Below are 24,986 nucleotides of genomic sequence, written 5' to 3'. Positions count from 1 at the left end.
TCGATCACATTTTCAACATGAATTAGTTTCGGGCCTGGGATGGTTTTCATCATTTAACTTCGAAGACGCGACTTGGGGCTATATAAAAATGATCGTAAATAATCTATATTAGTGTCGAATCCATAGTTTTCGGGATCGCCGAGATGAACAGTGACAATTCCGTCGTCGTTTAAATCCCAATTCACCCCGCAAGTTGGGGCAGAGGGAGGAGGAGATATACAAAGAATATGACGAATATTAATGTCCAATCCATAGTTTTCGGGGTCGCTGAGATGCACAATGATACTTGCAATGCCCTTTAAATTATAATTCATACGCCATTACTACTCCTGAAGGCGGATGGTGACAGGTAAAATTCATTGTAAGTTACCGATATTAGTTTCTAATTAATCGTTTTTCGGGTCCATAAGTTGATTGGTGATAATTTTGGTGCCCTTTTATGTCAAAACTGAAACTATTCTCCCCATGCGAAGAACGGATATTCTGCTAGTTATTTACTAAATCAAACTTAGCATGCGCTAAAATCATGATTCTTCAGAATCTTTGAATATGGCAGCTGTTTTAAAGAAATATATATTTTTTCTGGCGGCGAAAGATTTAATGGAAATTAACGGAAATATCTACAGTCAGGGATGTTCGCACGAGGGAAACATGACCTCAATAGTGTCATTACAATTTTGGGGTGGGGGATTGTTTTAATTTAAAAAAATTAAAATTGCCTCTTTTCACGCAAAGACAAAAAGAAACGTAAAATCCAGTTACCAAGTTAATTATTACATTATTGTACCCAAAAAAGGAAAATGGTTAGCCTATAGCAAATCTAAACATGCGACTTTCAGCGTGCATTGCATGCTATGCCTCACCAAGATATCAAACCGTATGATCTTCATCGGGATACAAAGGGTGGATTTCTTTTTTTAAAAATGCTTCTAGAGATAGAGAGGTCACCTAAATATAAAAATGGTATTTCGAATATCAAATTGCAAGAATACAATTGTTAGCAGGAAATCGAATTGATTCAAGTGTTTTGGTGCAAAGTAATGAACTTGTAAATCATCATCGAGAAGTAATGAAGGTTATTCTTGACTGCTGAAAATACTTAAACGAGGAAATGCTGCTAGCTTTTCGTAAGATAGACTGTATGACGGAAAATTAATGAACAGATTTCGACTCTTTGCAAACCATAACTCAGACGCTGTAGTGTATTGTGAAAAGGTCATTAGACTAGACGAAAATATAGGAAGATGGGATACAACCTTTTAAGCTACCGAAACATTTTTGACCTCATAGATGTTATGAGCAAGCTCGTTGTATCGAACCATGCGAAATGGCGTGGGGTAGTTTCATGTGACAATCGCTGGACAATGGCGTCAGTGGGACATGAGGGCAACCGCCCCCATCCCCACTCTGGATTTAAGATTTTGGACTCAGTAAGGAAGTTTTAGAAGTCTCTTGATAAGCAAAGTCCAACAAAACAAGCTTGAGGACCTTAAACCGAATAAATACGGAGAACACACAGATAATTAAAACTGTAAAGTTGCTCAAGCCCAATTACCAAATGTTAAGCAGGCTCTTTTTAATCCTTGTGCAAAAAAGTATACAAGAGAGCAATATAGGCTTATAGCTCCTTACGGCCAATGGAAATGGATTATAACTGACCAAAATTCGTACTTATTAGGTGTAAGGACTTCCAATTTTTTATGTTGGACTTTGCTCAGCCAAAGGTTTCTATGTCCCCAAAACCTGAAATTCGGGGTAAAGGGCGGATGACCTCTAAACGAACACCCCTCTCTAGCGGCAATTATATAAAATTCTAGATTGCATCTTGCCATGTAGTTTTTCTTTCTTTCATCTCTGATTCGTAGTTATGAAAATTTGACGTCAACCCTCATGTTCGACTTGAGTTTTAGCATACATACGTTCGATTAAAGTTCTATGTCATGAAAAAAAGGAAAGTTTCCTTTAAAAAAAAAAGAAGTTATTCTCAAGCGCTTTATAGATTGGCATACATTGCAATTTATAGTTGACTGTAATATTTTGACAACCATAACAACAACAGAGATGATTATAGTAAGAAGAGAGAAAAATATAACTGTAAATTATGCTCCTTGGATTAATAATCCTGAAACATACTTTGCATATGCGTGTCAATGTTTCGTAGACTCAGTCATACCGTGTTTGTCACCGAGTATATCTGTTGGCTTGAAAGCTTCGGGGACATGAGTGAAAGTTAGTAACTCTTTCCGTCACTGATATAAAAATATCATGGTGCCGAAAAAAATGATTACGTAACAAACTATCAATATTATATTGTAAGTTAGCCATGCCTTATTGTTAAATATTATTGTTTACTTTATTCAGTTATGTATTAATATTTAAATTTAAACATGATAACAGAGATAGAGCGTTCACCTCTGCTGCATGTGATCCTTGGTTAGATACCCGCCTAAGCCAAGTGAACTATGTGGTGGACAAATAATGTTAGGGTACGTTTTCTGTGAATTGTCCCACTTCCTCCCAATTGTTTTATTCCTCCATGTCCTACATTTCTCATACCCGTCTCCTTTAACGTAGTCAGCGTAATCGTGGGACACAGTAACCGGGTTTTACTTTAAGAAAAAGATGAAAAAAAGAATGAAAATTCAAAGAAAGGCCAAATAATACAGGTCCATTATGGTATGTGAATTGAGGCAAAAGTTGGAAACCTCCTTCTTTTTATTCCGTGCCTTTTTTTTCCCACCAACTTCACCAGCACAGCCCTTAATAGTTGACACGTTCCAGTTGACTGGGTTGCATGCAACATGCGGTCACTCAAACGGGAGACACGCCTCTTTGTTTGCTTATACAGTTTCAGAAACCCACAGGCTCGGTTCCTGTCTTCCACGAAACCAGAAAACAAAACTAAATAACATCAACAGACAACTGTCCCGCTGTGAAAACCCATACGTCATTTCTCACTCCCATACGCCAACAGCTCACTCATCCGACCCGACTAGAGCCCTCAAAATTTCTCTCAAAAGCTTTAAATGTGCGTTCATACATTAACGTAAAAGACAAAAGACAGGCAAAATAATTGTTTTATAATTCTAGTCGTTAAATTCTTAGAGTGTCTTGATTTGTTAATACTTTAAGTATATATAAGGTATTCCAATGACAATTAACACAAATTTTCTTTATAAGCAGTTAACGTACGCGCATTTGGCGTGGGAGAACTGGGTTCGATGTCGGCGGAGGCTGCTGTGGTTCGGATTCCACGTTAATCAGTAGATCCACGTCTCATATAGTCTGGGCCCTGAGCCCCAATGAAGAACGACCCTGGGAGGCACAGCGACAATACCATTCGACGTACGGTACCTTATGGGATTTAAATTTTAGTTGGACCCCATATATAGGCCTATATATATATATATATATATATATATATATATATATATATATATATATATATATATATATATATATATATATATATATAACTTATTTAAAGTAAAATTTGTAACTAACAAATAAAGTAACGTCTACATACGAAATATTCGATTCCCGGTGGAAAATATTGACATTTGAACCCACTACAGTGGTTCGAATTCCAAGTTAAATGGTCTCTCTGTATTTTATATAGCTTCGGTGATGAGAAAGGCCTATCTAATCTACCTACTTGAAGATACCTTAGTGAACTTAGATTTAACCGATTACACCAGCCTATCAGCATTCGAAAAATGTTTCCAATAAAATTTACGTATCGAATCATCAATTAAAATGACGGGGTTTGTAAACAGTTTTTCAGTTTCGCCGTACACCTCTAAGGCGGAAGGGAATTTTAGCATAGAGAAATTTCTGCCTGCAAAATATAAATTTTATTTCGTACATTTTTTCGTCTGATGCTTTTTTTTTCGAGATATTTTGCAGTATGGAATAACAAAATTCACCCTATGTGTACATTTTCATCCCTCATTTTAATGAACCTACTCCATATTTTAAGTCCTTTAAAAACAAGGTCAGTGGTAGAGCGTTTATCTCTGGTGCAAGGAGTAAATGGTTCGATCACAGATTGCGCCATGTGAGCTTATTTAGTGATGGGCAGTGGGAATATTCCCGGTGGAAAGGAATTTAAAAAATGGGAATATTCCCGGGTTTTTCCCTGGCCTATAAATTCCCGGAAAGGAATATATTTCCATTTCTTTACTTCATCTTCCAAATTATAAGAACCGTACGACTAATTACATTATTTTAATATTTTATGATTTACTTCTAGGTTTTAAAGAATTTGAAGGTTAAAAAATTTAAAATTCTTTGACAGTACTTTATATAAGTAATAATATGATTTTTTAAGTTCAATTTCCATTTGCACTAAAAAGTAAAGTAATTGTTTAGTATTGGGGGGGGGGGCAAAAATAGCCGAAAGTAGGATGATTTACTGAAGAAATGAGTTGAAAGTAGTGTTCAAGTAGTCAAGAAAGTATCGAACACATTTTTTTTTCTTTTTAGGGCAGTAGGGGATTTGTACAAACCGTAAAGGTAAGTCGAAGTGATTTATGTGAGAAAAGAAGGTGAATTGTTGGTAACGAAGATAGAAAACAACGTGCCCTGCGGGGCTATAATCCGCCATCACTCGCTAACGCTTGCTCGGCAATGCTCTCTAAATTTAATGTTGGTAACGTAATTTAACGTATGAAACCATAAAACAACAACATCGGAATAGAATATCGCAAAATTTAGGCAGCCAGAATTCAGGGGGGGGCTAGACCCCCTGAATACGGGCCTGGAGACAACTGTAATAATATAGCTACTGTGATTAAAAAAAAACGAACTTTGAAACCATAATATAGTAATAGTAAAACTTAAAGATTTCATTTCATTTTCATTTACAGAATTATTAATATATTAAAATAAGTTTTCTGATTATTTGAAATCAGACGCTTTTCTAAAATGAACATTATGACTATCTATTCCGTGTCAATACTATAAATTATTAAGCTTTACAAAAGTAGAGGGAAAAAGGAAACCAATCGAGCATATTTTACAACTAACTTTTTATTTATTTATTTATTTATTTATTTTTTAATCGAAGTCTGTGCAAACCATTGAAACATTTCCAAATTACAAATGAAATTATTATTTATATACAGACAAGGTGACCAGAATTTTCACTTGCGAAAACGGGACGCATACGAATCGGCTACGGGGGGGATATCTGACTTCCAGATTGTATTTTGGGACTCAGCAGTGTTCTCAATTTACAAAATACACAAGTAAGAGTGATAACACACCGTTTCTAACTTTACGTATACCACACAACAAATAATAGTTCCCGATTGCAAATTCTGCCCAACAATTCTTTTAATTAGTTGAACACTCAGAATTCCCACTTGAGCCACGAACACACAACTCCCATTTGAAAATTCAGAAGTTCTAGACTAGACACGGCTGAACCTTGGCGACGAGAGTTGGTACGGAAGAGAGTAGAATTTGCATTGACGATTTATATTTTGAATAATAATTACGGGACACCTAGACCATTTTTATTTAAAAACGGGACATTTAGGCGTCCCGTTCGATAATCAGAAAAAAAACGGGACAACTGTTGGAAAAAAGGGACTGTCCCGGCTAAAACGGGACGTCTGGTCACCTTGTATACAGAATAAATTAAACGATGGAGCAACTTATGGTTTAATCGAATATGATGGTGGTTGCTACGATTTAGAAGAAAGCAATTTTCTGTTGGCACTGGCATCGAAACTATTTGTGTACAAACAAGAATTTCGCATAAGCATTTACTTGACATATTATTATAGTTTACTAATAATTAAATAATTATATATTCGTGTAGAAGGAGTTCCGGTCGACCTTTGGAAAAAAATCACCTCACATATCTATCTAGTTCAATTGCACATACGCGTATGCTGATGAACTAAATAACTGAATGTGTTTCAAACACTGAAGTAGCAACACTGAAGGCAAAAATTATGGAATAGAGACCATGGCGACATCTCATGAGAAGTAGGTAAACTAGAACTGGGACTGTGTAAGTCTGGCTGAGTCGCGTTATATGTGGATGGTAGCGACATTCAACGGCGTAGCAGATTATTGTTAGGATTAGCGTTGTCTTGACGCAAATCATTTCTGAAAGTGTCCACTTCATTGCACATTCAAATAATTTAGATGGTACTGGCACTCTGCGTCTAGGAGACCCTCTCCCAAGCGGCTTGTTGCTAAAGTAAGGACGATCTACAAACAAACAATCAATTGCCGAGTGAACAATTGTCACTGATGAAGAAGAATAAGAGGGAGAAGAAGAAAATTGGAAATATAAAGTTCCTTTTGTGAACGGACTTGTTAATCATTTCATTAACACTGGCAACGTAAAATATAATGGGAGTATAAGAACAGTGTTAAATTCTTATTATTTTTCAATTCACAATGGCTGGTAAGGCGTGTGTTAAGTTGGAATTGATGTGCAAAGAAGACATTGCTTATGACTTACCTCATGATGATCCGCTCGAAGGGAGAGGGTGGACATACGAACTAATGACTGACAACAAAGAGTTAATATTATCTACAACGGAAGGAGAGGTATCAGTGTACAAGGATACAGCTATGTGCTCCTTGGATGTGAAACTAAACGTTGATAGGGTAAAACCAGAATCAGCACTAGAAGAAGATCCTGCATTTGAAAGTAATATAGAAACGCTAAAAAAAAAAATGTGGTTCAGGAGACTTGCGCGTCGCATTCTAATGACTCCCAACAATTAACAACAAAAAGTTTAAATTCAGTTCGGCCAGAAAGGTAATGTTCAATTTTTCATTAACTAATTGGCTCAGATTGATAATACGGTTATATGGCTCCGGAAATTTTGTTGGTTAAAAGCAATACTTCACGAGAAATATTTAGGTATGGGAGATATCATGAACGTAAGTAGGTAGCCTACAATTTGGAAATGACATGGCACACATAGACAAGCTGTATACCAAATAAAAATAATAACAAGATTGATACCATCCATACAATTCTTATGTAGTTCATATCTTGATAAAATAATTATTTCTTTATTATTGGTTACACATTTCTCACTATTTGTTTCACATATTTTAAATATGGGTGCTCGACGATATTGTTTTATTTATATAGAGACTTATGTAAAATAACAAATAATGAGAATGGTAATTATCGTAAAATTTTACAAATGTAAAAAAGTGATTTTATTTAAGATTTAGCTCAAATGGGTCTAGCTTGATTTTTTCGGTGGGCTTCGAAAGACATATTTAAAATACAAGATAAAGAATATTTTAACCAACAATGGATGTTCATTATTTGTAGAGGTCCATACATCAGTCCATTTCATAGCTGCACTCATTTTTTCAAGGAAGTCGATTTTTTACATTCCCAGGAATCTTTTTTAGTGTATGGATCTGCATCTCTCAATATGGGATCACTTTAGGGGCTTGGTGAACGTACTTAATATATGAATTATTGTAAAAACAATGCTAACCAGCATTTGCTAAATGGCCGGTAAAAATAAGATTGCTATGCAGATTAGAGCATTACGCAGAATGTGGGTAAACAAAGATAACGCAAAATTCTGTATTCAGGATGACTTACATGTCTTACGTGTACAATGTGTTCTTGTACATTCCTAAGTATTTTATAGGTAACATCCTGAAATGCTTTCTTTGCTTGTATAATTGTGTTCCAAAGTAACACTATACATTACGTACGTAACTTCTTAATTATATGGATCCCTTCATTCCGAAACATTTTCATAGTTCCGTGTTATGATTTGCCACACTAAATTTTGATACTTCATTTCGCTTACACTGGTTAGTAGCTACCTTGACAAGGGATTACTTTGCACATCGGGCATTACTTCGCACAAAATATGAAGAGAGTTTCACAGTCCTCCGTCGGTAAAACAATGAACTGTATACACGAAGTTTCAACTACCCTCTACGATAGAACATGTAACTTTATTTTCGTGTTAATGTTGGGGGTCAGCATCAGTTTTAATTACAGGGAGGGTTTGTTGTTGTAGTGGTATGGAAAGCTGGAAAGACCGCCAAATTTTAAAAGAATTTCCTTGAATGTTAAGTCAGTTTTGTTATATTATGTTTAGTTACTTGCATTATACAACGTAACTAATAACCGTTTGAACCTTTTAATACAAATAAATTAGTTAAACGGCGATTAGGTCCTACGGAGCGCCATTCTGTGCGTAATTAGATAACAACACAGTTTGTAAGTCGTTCATGAAAAATACAAGTATAATGAATTGGATCCTAAAACCAATGGTGTTTACGATCTCTTACAGTTCAATCTTGCAGGGTCCCTGACGATTCGAATGAATCGCTTCTACCGTACGACCTTACATACCACCCTAGTTGCATGCCTTCGGCATTCAAGTCATGACAAATCAGGGTTAATTTCCGAACCCCAATTGGGCTGTCAACATTCAGGCCTTGAGGAGGCATTTTAAGAAAATAAATCCACCCTGGGAGGAGATTTAATGCTACAGCCCAACATTTCATTTCATCAATTTTTTAATCATTAGTATTACTTCAGGCCCGCTCGTACCTACAAAATTGGTAGGTTTACAAATGTAACCTTTTAAAGAGCGCTAGCTAATACTTTTGTGTGGCTTACAAGCAATTGCACTTTCTTTATTGAGAATATCACATCCGAGAGCATTTGTCACAGTAGTGAAACACAAGATAATAGTAATATTAACTTGTTCAATAAACATTATTCTTGTTCAGGGCCTACTCGTACGTAGCAATCTTAATATGTTCTGATAACATAAACCTCAATTTTACCATATACTGCGTAACTGACATAGGCACTCCGTACTATCGATACATCATATTATCCGGTGTTTATCGTAGTACAGGGTACCGTGGAATCGTAAACGGGCTTCCCTTCTTCTTTTTCTCGAGGCCGGTTTATGATTCCGGGCACAAGAATACAACAGTTATTTTCAAACATCAGAAAGTATAACAATTAATTTACTTTCTCTAAATCCAAATCAAAACTCTAATTATTTTCTATAAATCCAAATCAAAACTAATTATTATATCAAAATCTAAAATCCGAACATCAATTTTATTACTATTACACTTTTTTCTAATTATGCCAATTATTAAAAGTTAGAACAAAATTTTGAAATTATAGTCAATTGCCAAATCTGCACATTAGCTGGGACCCAACCAGGCGTCCCACTGGTTTCATTACTTTAATTTTATAACGAAAGTACGGATGTCCCTAGGGGATGAACTATATTTTAACTTTCAAATCTTCTTAACTTATAATATCGCTTTCTCTGAAGTCTATTAACTTCAGGTATCATTAGTCACATTGAATGCACATTGACTTTTCATAGTAGACGGCATATATATATCGAACGACGAACAAATCAACGAACAACTTTATCAAATTCAAGGTTATTGTCAACTACTTTCAATATTATACTAAATTGTGTTTAACTTACAGTATTTTGACAGCGACTTAATCTTACATTAAAAATTTCGTATATTTTCCCATTATACAAACCTAACATCAGACGAAAAAATTCACTATCTCAAAAGCACATTTTTTTAATTACCCAAAATTTAAACTTTATGATTAATTGTAGTTATTACTAGTACTTCTCTAATTATGTTCGTAATTATATCTAATTGTGTAACATGTCTAAATGCTTGATTGTATGGGGACAACTAAATGTTAATATAAACATAAAGAGGAATGATTTAAAACTCAAAACAAGATTTGATAATAAAATTTTGTTATGAAGTTTGGTTCCCAAAACTGGAATGACCTGAAAAAAAAACACAAAACTTAAACATCCTAATAAGAATTCGATACTGAAAGTCCGCATCCAAAACGGGATAGCCATACTTTTCAAAAGTGGTGCGGTATTATTACAATTTCAAAGTCCGAAATCGCGTTCTAAATCAATTACCTGTTTAAAATTTCCAATGCTGTCTTTCCTCTCCTTTCCACATTCATCTTTCATCTCCAAAAGCTGTAAGAAAACTATAAAACATGACATCTAAGTGAACGTTCCTGATTGTAGAGCGATATTAATGGTTTCTTCGACTGGTGCGTCAGCGGCGGTGGGCACACACTTTGATTCTGAAAAGTAACCTTCGAAATTCTGGGAAATTATCAAATAAATAAACAATAATCCTTTTTTCATAATCTAAAAGTTTAAAAGTTCAAATTCGGTATTTCTGATTTCTCATCTCTTCCGGGGTTTAGCCCGAGTTCGGGTGAAGTTCACGCTTTTTTTGTGCTGAGATTTTAATTTTCCATCTGTGCCGGTTGCGCTTTTAAGCTGTAATATAGCACTTTTAAGTGTACTTTTCCAGTTAGTTTGTTTAATTTCGGAACGTTTCTCCTTTTTACAGCGTATTTACTAAACTTCCACGTACTGACACGCCTTCCTTTACGACGTTTGGATTTACGCTGCATTGCGATACCTGTCATAAATTTCTTTTTAGGTTTGCGCTTACTATTACTATATTTTTCCTTTTAGTTTACTATACAATGCTGGTACTTGTTTTCGCTTTAGCTTTTTAGTGCTCTTTGGAGTCAATGTATACTTCTTCCGCATGTTTTACTCGAAACAACCTCGCCTACAGCTCGACTTTAATTTGCATGGAGTTCGTCTTTGACCGAGTTTAGTGCGTTGCGAATTACGCATACCAAAGCACTTTCCTTTTATTCTCAACTTATTTCCTACTGCACGCCTAATGTGTGGTTGTGCGTGCTGAGAATACGCTGTACGTGGAGGTGGACGAACATTGTTTTCATCATGATCAATCAACTTGTCTACATTTTGAGTAGCACTATACTTAAATTTTCGCTCTTTACAATTTCGCAATAGTGAAGTACTAGCTTGAAAATTCAAACATTTCGGCAACTGAAAGTTAGTAAATGTCGCATCTGATGTACTGATATGATCACGTCTGGTCATTTTAACTCTACTGATTATGCTCCTTAAAATCGAGTTTACGTTAATAATGTATTACGAAAACTCAACTTGGTATCATTGGCCATCTTCTTTTTCTTCTTAATCTTAGTGTTGCATTTCCGTTCTGTAACGGAAATATACTTTCGACTGCGTGTGCTTTATTGGAAGTGTTACTTTTACGCTTGTTTACGGTAAACATTTCCGACCGATAAATTATGTACGAGGCCTTCACTACGTAAAACAATTCGCTTGGCGGGTCTATTGTGAATTTGAAGTCGTTTCCTTCTACAATATTCAAAGCTGATAAAGTCGGAATGGATTTGCAGCACTAAAATGCAACTTACCTTTAGACATACACTGTTACAAAGACAAGTTTGAATTTGTTAAGTCGCGCAAAACCATTTGCCTGCGACACAAAACCGACAACACTGTAACTTCGTTATCACACAAAATCATCAATTGAACTCTCAAGCCTTCCCTGGCTTTTTCGAGAGGGCGGATACGCGCAACCTGAATGCTACCGCGTATCACGTGTGAAACATCGGTATCCCTTGCCGGCAAAACAATTACATTAGAAACAATTGTCTACAGGTACGCGTAACGATTCTTCTTTTTCGCTATCTCTACACTGCATATTTCCTTTTCCTGACTGTAATTGACTTTCTGATTTATTTGGCACATATCTTTCACAACGTGGGCCGGCTCGAATTTAAGAGTATTTACGGTTTCTTTTCCGCCTTGCACTCTTTTATTTTGTTGGTTTGCCTACACTCAAACTGTGCCGTTCGCATTTATTCATAGAACACAGTGAGACCTTTCTTTCATTCCACTACACTATTTTTAAACTCAGCAGTTACTGAATCAACATGATTGGCCGCGTTAACTAATTCAGAGCGTACTTCAGTTAAGGAGTTATTGGCTACTTTAATATTATTACGTAAGCTGTCTGCTTTGGCATTCGATTCGCTGTTTCCTACTCTCCCAAATCGTTTGTGTTACAGGCTGTTGAGGTACACCTACTGATTCATGTATTTTTTGTCCTAGACATCCAATATTCATTACCATTTTTGAGTAATGGTTTCTAATTGTTTCTCTAATTCCTCTGTCAAGATTGCTTGAAATTGTTCTAAAACACTAGCCTCCATATTGATATGAATTACGAGCAACTAGTTCAAAGGAGAAAAATCTAAATGTCTGAGTTTAATACGAAAATAATAAACATACACTTAAAACATGAAAGACTAAGAATTTTGATATTACGACCATTAACAACCAATCCTTCTTTTCAAAACTCAGGTTTCACTTTGCGATGTGCTTCAATATAAAATTAACACAGATATAAACTAGTACCATATATAAAATATTTTCTATAACTATTCTATCAGGCCTTGATTCCATTTTGTACTAATACACAACACACACAGCGAGGCCATGTGATAATATTTGAAAAACAGTATTACGTGACAGTTTCTACACAATCACTGTGTCTTCACCAGACTTCCACTCCTTCTGGCTGCTGGGAGTTGGTCATCACTTGTACATACTGTCCGGAGATCAATTTTAATTATGTTCCTCCCCTTCTTTAAAAAGTAACAATTGTCTGGCTTTCACTTTCACTTTTTAGCTGCACACGTATCCAATTAAAGGTTTAGTTTTTTCCGCTGGATGCGTCCTGTCCTCTATTTATCCTTATTTTCCTTGTTATTTTGTTTCTCTTTCTTTCTTCTTCCTTTTTATTCCTTCTTCTTTAAGCAAAATCTTTACTCACTCCTTATTTATCGAGAGTCCTGCATTCCAGTTCATCACCTTGCCTCCTGCTTTCATAATCTCTCTGGCTTCCTTCCATTTTCTCACCAAGGTTTTGTTCTCTACTTCTATGACCTCTGCTCCTTCCCACCCTATCCTGTGGTTTGTTTCTTTCTGATGCTTGGATATCGCATTGTTGTCCATTTTCAATCTTACATCATCCTGGTGCTGTTTAATTCTTTTTTTGCATTTTTTGTTTCTGCTAAGTAAATTTTGTTACACTCCTCGCATCCTACTCTATATATTACTCCCCCTTGATCTTTGTTCACTACTGCTTTTCTCTTTTTTCTTCTGACTAGTTCTATTATTATGCTTCTTTTTTTCCTGCACGTAATAATTCCTGCTTTCCGAAACATTCTCTATATGTTCTCTGTTTGTTTGTTCAATTATTGTGTTGAAACTGTTACGTGATACTGTTTTTTTTTTTACATATTATCGCATAACCTTGCTCAGTGTGTTATTGTGTATTAGTATTATCTCATTTACTCTTATTCATAAATACACATGAAGGTGCATAGTGTAAGACATGTATGTATGTGTGTATACTCAATCAGCTTTTTGCTATCCACTCACATCTACATAGAATTAAAAATCAACAAGAAAAATTTATATGAGCTACATTAATCTCTCTGTTGCTCTCAAGGTCAAAATATATTTACTTAACTTACATGAAAAATCTACATCAATTACTTCTTGTTTTTATCAACCCGTCTGCTTTATTTTTAAATAATTGTGTTCGCCGAGGATCTGATGGAAATTGACTGTCGAAACTAGGCTAATCAGCTTCAAAACTCAACACGTTATCAGTATAACCAATGGTATTGTAAAACCAGTTGTAGGAAGATTGCTATAATTTAATCCGGAAAACGGTCGCCTTGTGGTTGAAATCGTGTTTTTTGGTAGTTGTTAAATTCTTGTAAATATAATCGTAACCTTCACAGTGATTTTAGTCTTTTTCCCAAGATTTGTCACTTGTTTATTGCATTTATCCCAGCTTTGCGGCGGCAGTGGGACGTAATATTGAGGTCTCAAATATTCAGTAATAATAATAGTATAGGTAACAAATCCGTATCAGGACACATTGTATTAAAGCCTGTAAAATAACCCTTAGCGTGAGCCATAAGTTACAAAATAGTCGGGATTGGAGAGAAGTGTCTGGACCAACAGCACATACCCTCTCGATACGTTTCTACAAATAGCAACATGTTATAACGGAAAGTTTCCCTACAACTAGCTAAATGTTATAAAGGAAAGTTAAATGTTATAACGGAAAGTTTCGAGGTAATTTTCGTGTAGAAAGTAGGGATTCTGAACCACAAGAGCCGTAATTACAGTTGTTTTTAAGTAATGGTTATGCTGGATAAGCTACAGAAGATGTCGAACGGGTTTCGGGAAAAAGGTTCCGTACCATCATGAAACACCTCTACAGCTAATCAAATTTAAACGAAAGATTTCCGCTAATATTTCAGTAGAATATATTCTACTGTACGTTTTCAGGAAAATAACTGAAAAAAAAGAAGTGAATATGATTGAAACCTAAAGCTTGTAATAAACTAACTTGTGAAGTTTGGAGATGTAATTATAAAAGCTATGCTACAAAAATATATACACAGACCAGAATTCAGTGAGCTCTGAAATACAAACTAACAAAATGATGTATAAGATTCAGTCTACAGAGCAATTGTTGCTTAGAGAGTGGCGTACACTATTTCTAGAATCGAGATAAGATGAGAAATGTTTACGATAGTTTTGGTCTCGTCTCGATTCTCATCTCCAAAGCATGAATATAGTGTGAGTTAACCTTGTCCCGTCTCGAATTAAAATGTTTCATCCCGATTTTGTTTGGTTTGTTTTAGAATCGAGATGAGAAATTCGTCTTTTCATTAACAATATTACACAAAACCGAAATATTTTTTTTTGCCTAATATCACGTTTCTGCTTCTAATGGTACGACCTGAGCGATAATATTTTTTTAATTTTTAAATATTCTTCGAGATAATTTTTATTATTATTAGTATTATTCCTGAAAATTTGATAGCTCAAGTGCTGAAACAAACGAGTATTCAAATATTTGAATGTAATGAACCGTGTGTTATCGCCGATCTACTTCCATCAAAATTCCTAAAGTAAAAAAAAAGGAAAAAAGTGCTTGACGTGTATTCGATTGAAGAACCTCGAGATTACTGGTCAAGCCCCTAGACCACTGAACCACGATAACTACCCTGTAAATGATTCGTCTTTTTCTTGTTACTTTAATTCCTCTGCCTCAGCTTGGAAAGTTGTATATAATTTTTAAGTTCGTTTCAAAACGCGTTGCGTGTTCCTCTTATGATGATATAAGTGAATGATCTTCTGTACAGTTTCTATTAATACGTTGAATTATTCTTAAACCTTTGGATCGCAAGTTCTTTTTTTCTCCACACGAAACTACAGATAAGACATTTAATTCTCATACTGTGCATTTGTGTCAAGGCAGCCGACAATACCTGGTCATAGACTTATGTCCACCACGACATAAATGATAGTTTAATTTGATATAGTGAAACAAACTACAGCAACTTATTTTGAGACAGTAGTGATATAGTACTCCATTTCATATCTCTACAATATTTAATGTAATAACACATATAATATAGCGTAACTTTGTAATGTAATATAGCGAATGATTATATATATGTTTTCTTGCTCATTATCTCATATATGTAATCATTATCTCATTTATATTTCATTGTTTGTTGAATTTGTTACAGGCGCGATAACATCTTTGCTTTCCACGGAGAAGGGAACACGTTTACTACATTAAATAAAGCCATTTCTCATTCTTATGAGGAATCTGATACTTCGAAGCAGTTTGGCAAAGGATTTCATCGATCACGTTTGACAACAAATATGGTGACACAGGAATGTGAAAAGCGTCATACGTACCAAAAAAGTGAGAAACGCTCTTGTCAAAGTTCAACTATGTCTAGTGGTGAGTTTGTGCATTCAGGACACATGTTAATCCACACACGAGAAAAACCTTACACGTACCAAGAGTGTGGGAAGGCATTTAATCGTCGTTCGACTTTGGCTATACACATGTTAATCCACAAAGGAGAAAAACGTCACACGTGCCAACAGTGTGGTAAGGCATTTACTCAACGTTCACATTTGGCTATTCACATGTTAATCCACACAGGAGAAAAACATCACACGTGCCAAGAGTGTGGTAAGGCATTTACTCATCGTTCAAATATGGATAGACACATGTTAATACACACAGGAGAAAAGCCTCACATGTGCCGAGAGTGTGGTAAGGCATTTACTCAACGTTCACATATGGATAGACACATGTTAGTCCACACAAGAGAAAAGCCTCACATGTGCCATGAGTGTGGTAAGGCGTTTACTCAATGTTCACTTTTGGCTAATCACATGTTACTCCACACAGGAAAAAAATCTCACACGTGCCAAGAGTGTGGTAAGGCATTTACTGTACGTTCACTTTTGGCTACACACACATGTTAATCCATACAGGAGAAAAGCCTCACGCGTGCCAAAAGTGTGGTAAGGCATTTACTCAACGTTCAAATTTGGCTACACACATGTTAATCCACACAGGAGAAAAGCCTCACTTATGCCATGAGTGTGGTAAGGCATTTACTCGTCGTTCATATTTGGCTAATCACATATTAATCCACACAGGAGTAAAACCTCACACGTGCCAAGAGTGTGGTAAAGGATTTAATCATCGTTCGACTTTGGCTACACACATGTTAATCCACACAGGAAAAAGAGTTTACACATGCGAACGGTGTGGTGAGGCATTTTCTCATCGTTCAAGTTTGCTTAAACACATGTTTAACCATACAGGAGAAAAAGTTTACACATGCCAACAGTGTGGTTAGGCATTTAACCGACGTTCAAATATGGATAGACACATGCTAATTCACACGGGAGAAAAACCTCACACGTGCCAAAAGTGTGGTAAGGAGTTTACTGATCGTTCACATTTGGCTTCACTCGTTTTAATCCACATAGCAGAAAAACCTCATATGTGCCGAGAGTGTGGTAAGGCATTTACTCGTCGTTCAACTTTGGCTACACACATGTTAATCCACACAGGAGAAAAGCCTCACATGTGCAGTGATTGTCATAAGGCATTTACTCGTCGTTCATATTTGGTTACACACATGTTAATCCACACAGGAGAAAAACCTCACATTTTCCAAAAGTGACATCAGGCGTTTAATAAACGTTGAAGTTCAGGTGCACACATGCTAGTCCACACAAAAGAAACTTATGTGTGCCAAGCGTGCGGTAAAGGATTTAGACTACGTTTAAGTAGTGATGAGATACCGGTTAAAAAAAATTTTGTGTATAAACCTTAAGTAAATACCCAGGTATTTACCCAATTCCTCGGAATTCTCCAGTTTCCTCCCCTTTTCTTCATTCCACAATTTCATTCATTGCTCATCATCACTGCCTCTCTTAGTCTAGCCGGAATATCCGTGGGACGTAAAACTCAAAATTTCATTTCGTTTATTCGTTTGGAGATAAACGAGATGGGGAGAAATCGAAGAGACAGAGCATACACTGAACCAAGTTCCCAGAGTTCTCGTTCTCCAATCAGTAGCAACCACCAAGCATCATCAACGAGTTCAGCACCATTTAAAAAGCATGCAAATGCAAATAGCATCTCGAGATCCGACTCTGACTCCAACCAGCTTATCCTGCTTTGCAGCCTGTCTACAGCTTGCTACAGCAAAACTACAATCCAAAGTACTTTAGTTCGAAGGTTTTACTTCTCTAACTTCTCCAGTATCGGCAACGCAAAGATATTTCGCAAATGGTAGAAACCAAAAAATGAATTCATCATTAAATCACAGTCGGCTAACTTCGCAAAATAATTCGTGACAATCCAGTTTCGAAAGGTTCAGGAAAACTAAAACTTTAACTTCTCTCAACAACATCCGACACTAGCAACGTCAGCCACATACCATGTCAATAGTAGTACGAGGGGTCCCTCTATCTATAACACTTGATATATTGGCTGAACTTCCTGAAGTGGGATACACCTTTAAAGATGCATCCGTATTCGGAACAATCATGGACCAACGTACATAGTTCGAATTCTGAGAACATCACAGGATACTATCAAGACCTTTTGCATAAACAAATCTTAATTTTCAAGAAGAGACGCCGATTTGAAAAATCCTGCTCATTACGACCAATTCCTCTCCCAGGTAAACGCTGTCAAGAAAACAAAGTACATCCTACTAATAGGTGCAAGCTATGAACCTGTTATCCTACAAAGAGGTGCACATTGTATTGTATTGTATTGTATTTATTTCGTCCTTTTTTCATACATTTAGCACTGTATTGCAATGCATATGAAGTGGACACGTCATTTATATATAAACACAAAAGTAAAAAGAACAATAATAATGAAAATTACTCACACTAGATTAATAATTAAACATTACACCTTACATCTTATCCATTACATTTTGCATATTATTAAAAATAAAGTAAGAGTAATTATTACTTGCAGTGTATGTAGAAATCCTTGAACATATATCAAATGCTAAAAACAAACAACGACAGTGGTTACTACAGATAATGTAGTTTTTTTTTGTTAGCAATTCATGTATTCCTCTATCGAGTAAAAGCAATGCTTTAGTAAATATTTCTGTAGTTCTTTTTTAAATTTAGCAATAGATTTTTGAGTCTTTATATCTTTGGGAAGTTTATTGTATAGCATGATAGCCGCGTATTTACACCCTTTTTCATATAATACGGTTCTGTGTTCTACGATGGAAAAGTTTTGTTTGTTTCTTGTATCATGATCATGTTTTTCTTCTACCCGCGTAAGAACACCTTCTAAATGTCTCTTTACAAATATCGGTAGATTTAAAATGTACAAACAAGGTACTGGGAGTATACGAATTTTTTTTTAAATATTGATTTGCAGTGTTCTTTTGCTTTAGAAGCCGCCATCATTCTTATTATTCGTTTCTGTATTGTAAAAATACCTTGGCTTTGTGTGTATTTCCCCAAAATATAATGCCATATGTTAAATTTGACTGGAATAATCCAAAGTAAATCGTTTTTAAAGTAGACTCTTTTAAAACATTTTTGAGTACTTTAATTGCGAAATAAATTTGATTTAATTTTTTACCAAGTTTAGTTATTTGTACATCCCAGGAGAGATTTTTATCTATCCAGATTCCTAAGAACTTAGTGGAGTTCACATAGTCTATTCCGTTATTTTCAATTGAAATATTAACAGGCTGCGTATGTTTGTCGCGGATATGATGAAAATGGATTGCTTGTGTCTTTTCAATGTTTAATTTAAGCTTATTTTCTTTAATCCACTGAGATAGTTTATGAAGGATTTCATTTGCATTACCTTCAACATCCTCATTTGCGTTCCCTTTTACTATGATATTGCATCGTCTGCATAAAGGGATAGTTCTGCTGGAGCAATATTACATGGTAGATCGTTAATGTATATCAAAAAAAATAATGGACCTAATACGGATCCCTGTGGCACTCCACATGATATTTCTTGTTTTCCTGATGTGTAATATGTAGTTTGGTTTGTATCTTTGTTACTGTATGTAATTTCTACTACTTGCTGCCGATTTTCCAGATACGATTTAAACCATTTGGACGCTATGCCTCTTATTCCATAATCTTGGAGCTTTGAAAGAATATTTCTATGTGAAACTAAGTCGAATGCTTTGGAAAGATCAAGGAAAACACCTATTCATTTCTCCTTACTATCTAAACTTTTATGTACAATTTCTACAAAATTATATATTGCTGTTTCCGTTGATTTCTCTTTTAGGAAGCCATGTTGCTCGTGTGTAATTAGATCATGTTTAAGTAAAAAGGATGATAGCCGGATACTCATTATGGTTTCTAAAATTTTGGAAAAAGTTGAGAGAAGTGAAATAGGCCTACAATTTTCAAGCTCTGATTTGTCGCCTTTTTTATAAATTGGTTTTACTTTTGCAATTTTTAATATACTAGGGAATTCTCCACTTAAGAACGTCATATTTATGAGGAAAAACAGGGAGTCAGCAATATATTTAATGCTTTTCTTTACAATACTTCGCGGTATACCGTCTACGCCAGCTGACTATTTACTTTTCATCTTATTCACCACTTTTATTATTTCTGCATTTGTAACTGGATGCAGATACATTGTATTGTTGCAAGTTTTTGAGAATATTTTCGTGGGCATTGCTAGCTCACTATTGTACGTTTTTGATAAGTTGCTGTAATAATTATTAAATAGGTCAGCTATTGTACGAGGATCTTTAATTACGTTGCCATTTTTAATTACCTCTAAATTACCGTTATCATTACGAGTGTTTACACTTAACTCGCTTTGCGCTAGTTCCACAACGCCTTCGACTTATTATCGAATTTTTTAATGATTTTGTCATTGTGTAACTGTTTTGCTTCTTTCAGAACTCCTTTATATATGTTCTTATATCTTTTGTAATATGTCTCTGTATATGTTGATAGATTTCCTTGTGTTTTAGCCTTCTTAAGAAGTCTCATTTTTTTACTTGCTATTCTGATCCCTTGTGTTACCCAGGGTTTTGACTGTTTTCCTGAAGTTACACATTTTACAACAGGGAATGCTAGATTGAAATAGAATGTTATGGTGTCAATGAAGTAACTGAAAGCTTCATTGACCTGGTTATACAAGTAAAGCTCGTTCCAATTTTCTTCCCTGAGGAGGTGATTAAAATATTGTATATTTTCATCATTAAATTTTCTTTTGTACGTTACATTACTTGTTCTTGTATTACAAAAACTTTTATTGGGAGTTACATGTATATCGAGTACTTGGGCAAGGTGGTCTGAAAAACCACTGTTGAAGACGTATGTGTTGTAGTTAAGGTGTTTGCTCACTATGAACTGGTCAATTGCACTTTTGGAGCATTTTGTGATTCGTGTGGGAACTTTAACAACTGCCTCCATATTAAATGAATCTAGAAGAAGTTCTACCTCGTGTTTTATCGGCTGTAAAAAATCTATGTTGATATCCCCGACAATTACGACAGTCTTCTTGATTTTTATAAAATTATTTAGTATGGTGTCCATCTTATTTATAAAGATTTCTATATCACTGTCAGGAGTTCTATATACACATACAATTACAAAGTTATGATCTACAATTTCTAATGCACAACTTTCAAAGTGTTTTTCTACATTTAAATATTTAAACCTAGTACATTCTCTCGTTTTTAGGTCCCTTTTTGCATATATACAAGCCCCTCCTCTATCTCTACTATGTCTGCAGTATTGTGCTCTTAGCTCAAATTGAGGAATGCCTAAGTATTCTAAGCACCCTGATTGTAACCAGTGCTAAGTTATACAAATTAAATGTACTCCTAACAGTCTGTCGAAAAGTAGTTCTTCTAACATGCTCTTTTTATGAAACGTAAACCCTTGTACATTTTGATGAAAAATGACTATATTATTGCTATTGTATTTGTACCTAAGTTGTCAGACTGTATACTTTGATAACATGTCGGCACTCCAACAGTATCACTCTTACTAGACAGTAGATTTAATTTATTGTCAATTAGACGTTTATCAAAACTGGAATTTTCTTTACGGATGTCTTTGTTTTGGGTTGATGATCCTACCATAAAAAATAATCCGGACGATGTGTTGGAGGCTTTCTTTGTCTTTTTGATTTCCTATGTATATTGTCCTGATGTGATATAATCTCTTGAGGAGAAACAATGTCATTTGAAGCACCCCTATTTGCAATATTCGATTATACACTGATATCTTCTTCATTAGATAGTATGGTATAATTTTGTCTTCCATTTACTACTCCAGAACAGATCGTTTCGTCGATTGACTTTTGCGAAAACTTACTGTTACATGACCTAGAAGGTGTGCTAATGCTTGTTTTCCTGTTTGTACTTACAATATTGCTAGCTTTTGGTTCATCTTCTACACTATTACTCGCTAACCAAAGACTGTTGTTATTTGTTGGAACTTTCCATGTTGCTGGAATAGCATGGCATATCTTCTTCTTGTTGTGGATATACTTTGCCAGTAGCTGGCTTACCTGTTTCTTACCTATCTTATTTAAGTGCATTCCATGCTTGGTGAAACAGTTTCTTCCTAGATTTGAGAGGTCAACAAAGGTTACATTAGGCTGACCTTTACATATTTTTTCGAATTTTCTATTCGTTGATTTAATTAACTCATTTACGCACGAGCTTTCGATTAGATCATATCTAATTGGAATGCCTATTACAACTATATTACAAACTTTATCTTTGAGTAATGACAGAGCACTGATTAAAACTGAGACAGAATTTTCACTTCTATTTGAATATACATCATTAGCTCCCCCCATTATAATTAATGTTCCCGTTGTTTTTGAGTAGAGACTATTAATTGAAGGATCCTTTAGTACTTCCTTCATTGGAGCTCCAGGTTTTACTAAACTGAAAATTGTGTAACTGTCATTCAGCGTATTGCTTAACATTTGAGCAATGTTTCGACCATGACTATCAGCTAAAATTGTAATAGGACTTTTAACATACCTTAAATCGGATCCTTCTACAGAACTTGCAGCAGGATCAAGCGACTTGGAAGAAAAGTTCGGTGTGATACCACTACACTTTAATTTTACAATTGAATTACCCCCTTTATTGTCAGAGCCCATTTTCATTTCACTCATTATATTTTCATTTGACTTTCTCATATCACTACACGCACTACCAGTACTCGTTTCAGCACGTACATTTTTCACAACTAAACTATTGCTCTCTTTACTCTCATTTGGCATTTCAACTGTAGCATTTTTAAATGTTTCCTTCCTTGCACTTCTTCTTACACTGTTAGCAATAAGCACTTCATTTACTTCGTTTCTTTCTTCCCTTTCACTACTTACAGGTATGTTACATACACTTTTTGATCTTAAACCAATAGATCTAACGGTTAAATTTACACTTGCACTGCTTTTGCTGTCAGTCGAACAACAGTTTGATTTGTTGCTATTCACTTGATAAGCACTCCGAGATGGTGTGGTTACATAACTTTTTTCTCCTGATACATCTTCCAGAGCTGCGAATCTGTTTTGCGTCGGTACTTCTCGTGAAACACTGTGCAGTCTGAAATTACTGATGCATTTTTTGTGAGAGTTAATTTCCTTGTGTTTAGGGAGGATATTTTTTGATACTTCTTGGTTCTTTATACATGTTTGTTTGTTGTTACTCGTTTTGTACCGGTAACTGCTGGGCACTTGCATTTGTAACAGCTGGACATTTGTAGACTGCTGAGTATTTGTTTTGCAACTACTTTGCTTTCTTGAGTCTGCTACCACTTCACTCCATAGCGGACTGCACTCCCTTGTACGAAGGAGTACATCTTCAGATTTTTTTTGATAATGTTGGTTCGACACACCTGCACATTTATCGTTTGTCAGCAATGAAATAATCTTGCGTAGAGAATGTATTTCTTCAATCAGCTCACTTATTAGTTTATTTTCAGATGATTCACCCAAGCACGATTGATCCTCATTTGTTTTCTGGTTACTAGTTGCTGCTATACAATATCTACATTTTGATTGTTCAATATCGTTGTCTTTGTTGCAAATATCCGAAAATTTAATATTTCTATTTAAAGAACTGCACTTCAATTCACAACCAGGCACGTTATCATTTCTAAATATACCTACTTCAGCCAAACTTTTACAGTTTTTAGGAACTTCTCGTGCTCCAGCTACGGCAGACGCCACCATGTTGCCAACTTGTCCTATGTAAACTGTCCGAATCTGCAACACTTGGTATCAATTCCCGCCTCCGACATACAGCTACAAGTGCAAGTCTCGGCTTGCTCCAGAAGAATTCAGGCCGAAACTTGTAGTACCACAATTGACTCATTATGTTCAAAATCGAAAAGGTGAGATTTCGTAAGACTAATCAATTTCTTTATATGCATAAACTATTAGCATTTGTCACCCACACACTTCAAAACGTTCGTCTTTTGCACAACCATTAATATTAAAACACGTTCAGCACTCAGCTCGCAAAATTCTTCACCTCGATTTTCATGCCACTTACAGTGGTTCGTACGTGCACTTTCATGTATCTCCACCCGAAACAACTATTTAACTTCATAGTGATCATGTATCTAGTTATTTGACTATGACTTTTATTTCTATTTCTCAACATTCTCTTGTACTTACCTCATAAACTCATATTTTAACAACTATTACACGAGGAACAATTTGACACATTACTTATTAGTAAAACGCATCTCACTCCCAAACTTAATCGCAAATTTACCGGCTATCAACTCATTCCACACGATATGAAGCTTCCGGCTCGATGCGCCACTAGCGGCGTTACAATACTATTTTATCCTTACACATGTAATATTTTCCATAAGTAGAAGCTTTGCTTTGTATATACTTAAACACAAACAAAATATTTGCTGAGCAAAACAATATATTCACATAAAAAATATTACATACGTGTTATAGTTTCGCCAACTAACATTTTTGCTTCATCAGACACTATAAGATACATGAGAAACGTGCAGTCTTATATACACACAAGAGCTGAGATATCTTGCTTCTGATTGGCTCCTGGCAGCAGCCAATCCACTATCTGTTGTAAATTACACACACACATCAAAAAGACGATCTTAGCACAACTAATCTAAAGTAACAAATAATTGGCATAAATAATGAAATAATATTATAAATATATATAAATACACATAAATAAATAAATATATAAATAAACAGATAAACATACAATTACTCATACGCTTAAAAAGACGACACGCACATACACTATATACTAGTGGTAGGAACAGAAACCGGTTTTTCGGTTTCTGGTTTTTAGAAACACCAAGACCGGTTTTTCAAAATTTTCAAAAGACCGGTTTTCACCGAAACTGGTTTTCTCCAAAAGACCGGTATCGGTTTTCTTCAGGACCCGGTTTCAGTTTTCTTCATTTCCGGCTCGGTTTAGATCGTAACCGGTTTCGGTTTTCTCCAAAACTGGTTCTTGTATTCTTCAAAAACCGGTACGGTTTTTCTACTGAAACCGATTTCGGTTTTCTTCAAAGCCGGTTCAGTTTTTCATCAAAACCTGTATCAGTTTTTCCAAAACTGGTTCTATTTCTGACCAGAATATTTTTCGTTGTTCTCCGGAACCCATTTCCTTTCCACAGATAATTTTA

General features: G+C 35.3%; 1 long non-coding RNA gene across 1 annotated transcript; it reads left to right on the top strand.

Moving 5' to 3' along the window:
- Positions 1-5,661: 5,661 nt before the first annotated feature.
- On the top strand, positions 5,662-18,435 carry LOC145676205 (uncharacterized). The gene is made up of 2 exons (XR_014129318.1): positions 5,662-6,784; positions 15,518-18,435. It is a non-coding gene; the product is annotated as an uncharacterized LOC145676205 (long non-coding RNA).
- The last annotated feature ends 6,551 nt before the right edge of the window (positions 18,436-24,986 follow it).

This window comes from Thermobia domestica, chromosome 18 (genome assembly GCF_964235325.1).
Source record: "Thermobia domestica chromosome 18, izTheDome1.hap1.1, whole genome shotgun sequence".
Taxonomy (NCBI): Eukaryota; Metazoa; Arthropoda; class Insecta; order Zygentoma; family Lepismatidae; genus Thermobia; species Thermobia domestica.
The sequence above is the reverse complement of the archived record's forward strand: the minus strand, read 5'-3'. Positions and strand labels throughout refer to the sequence as shown.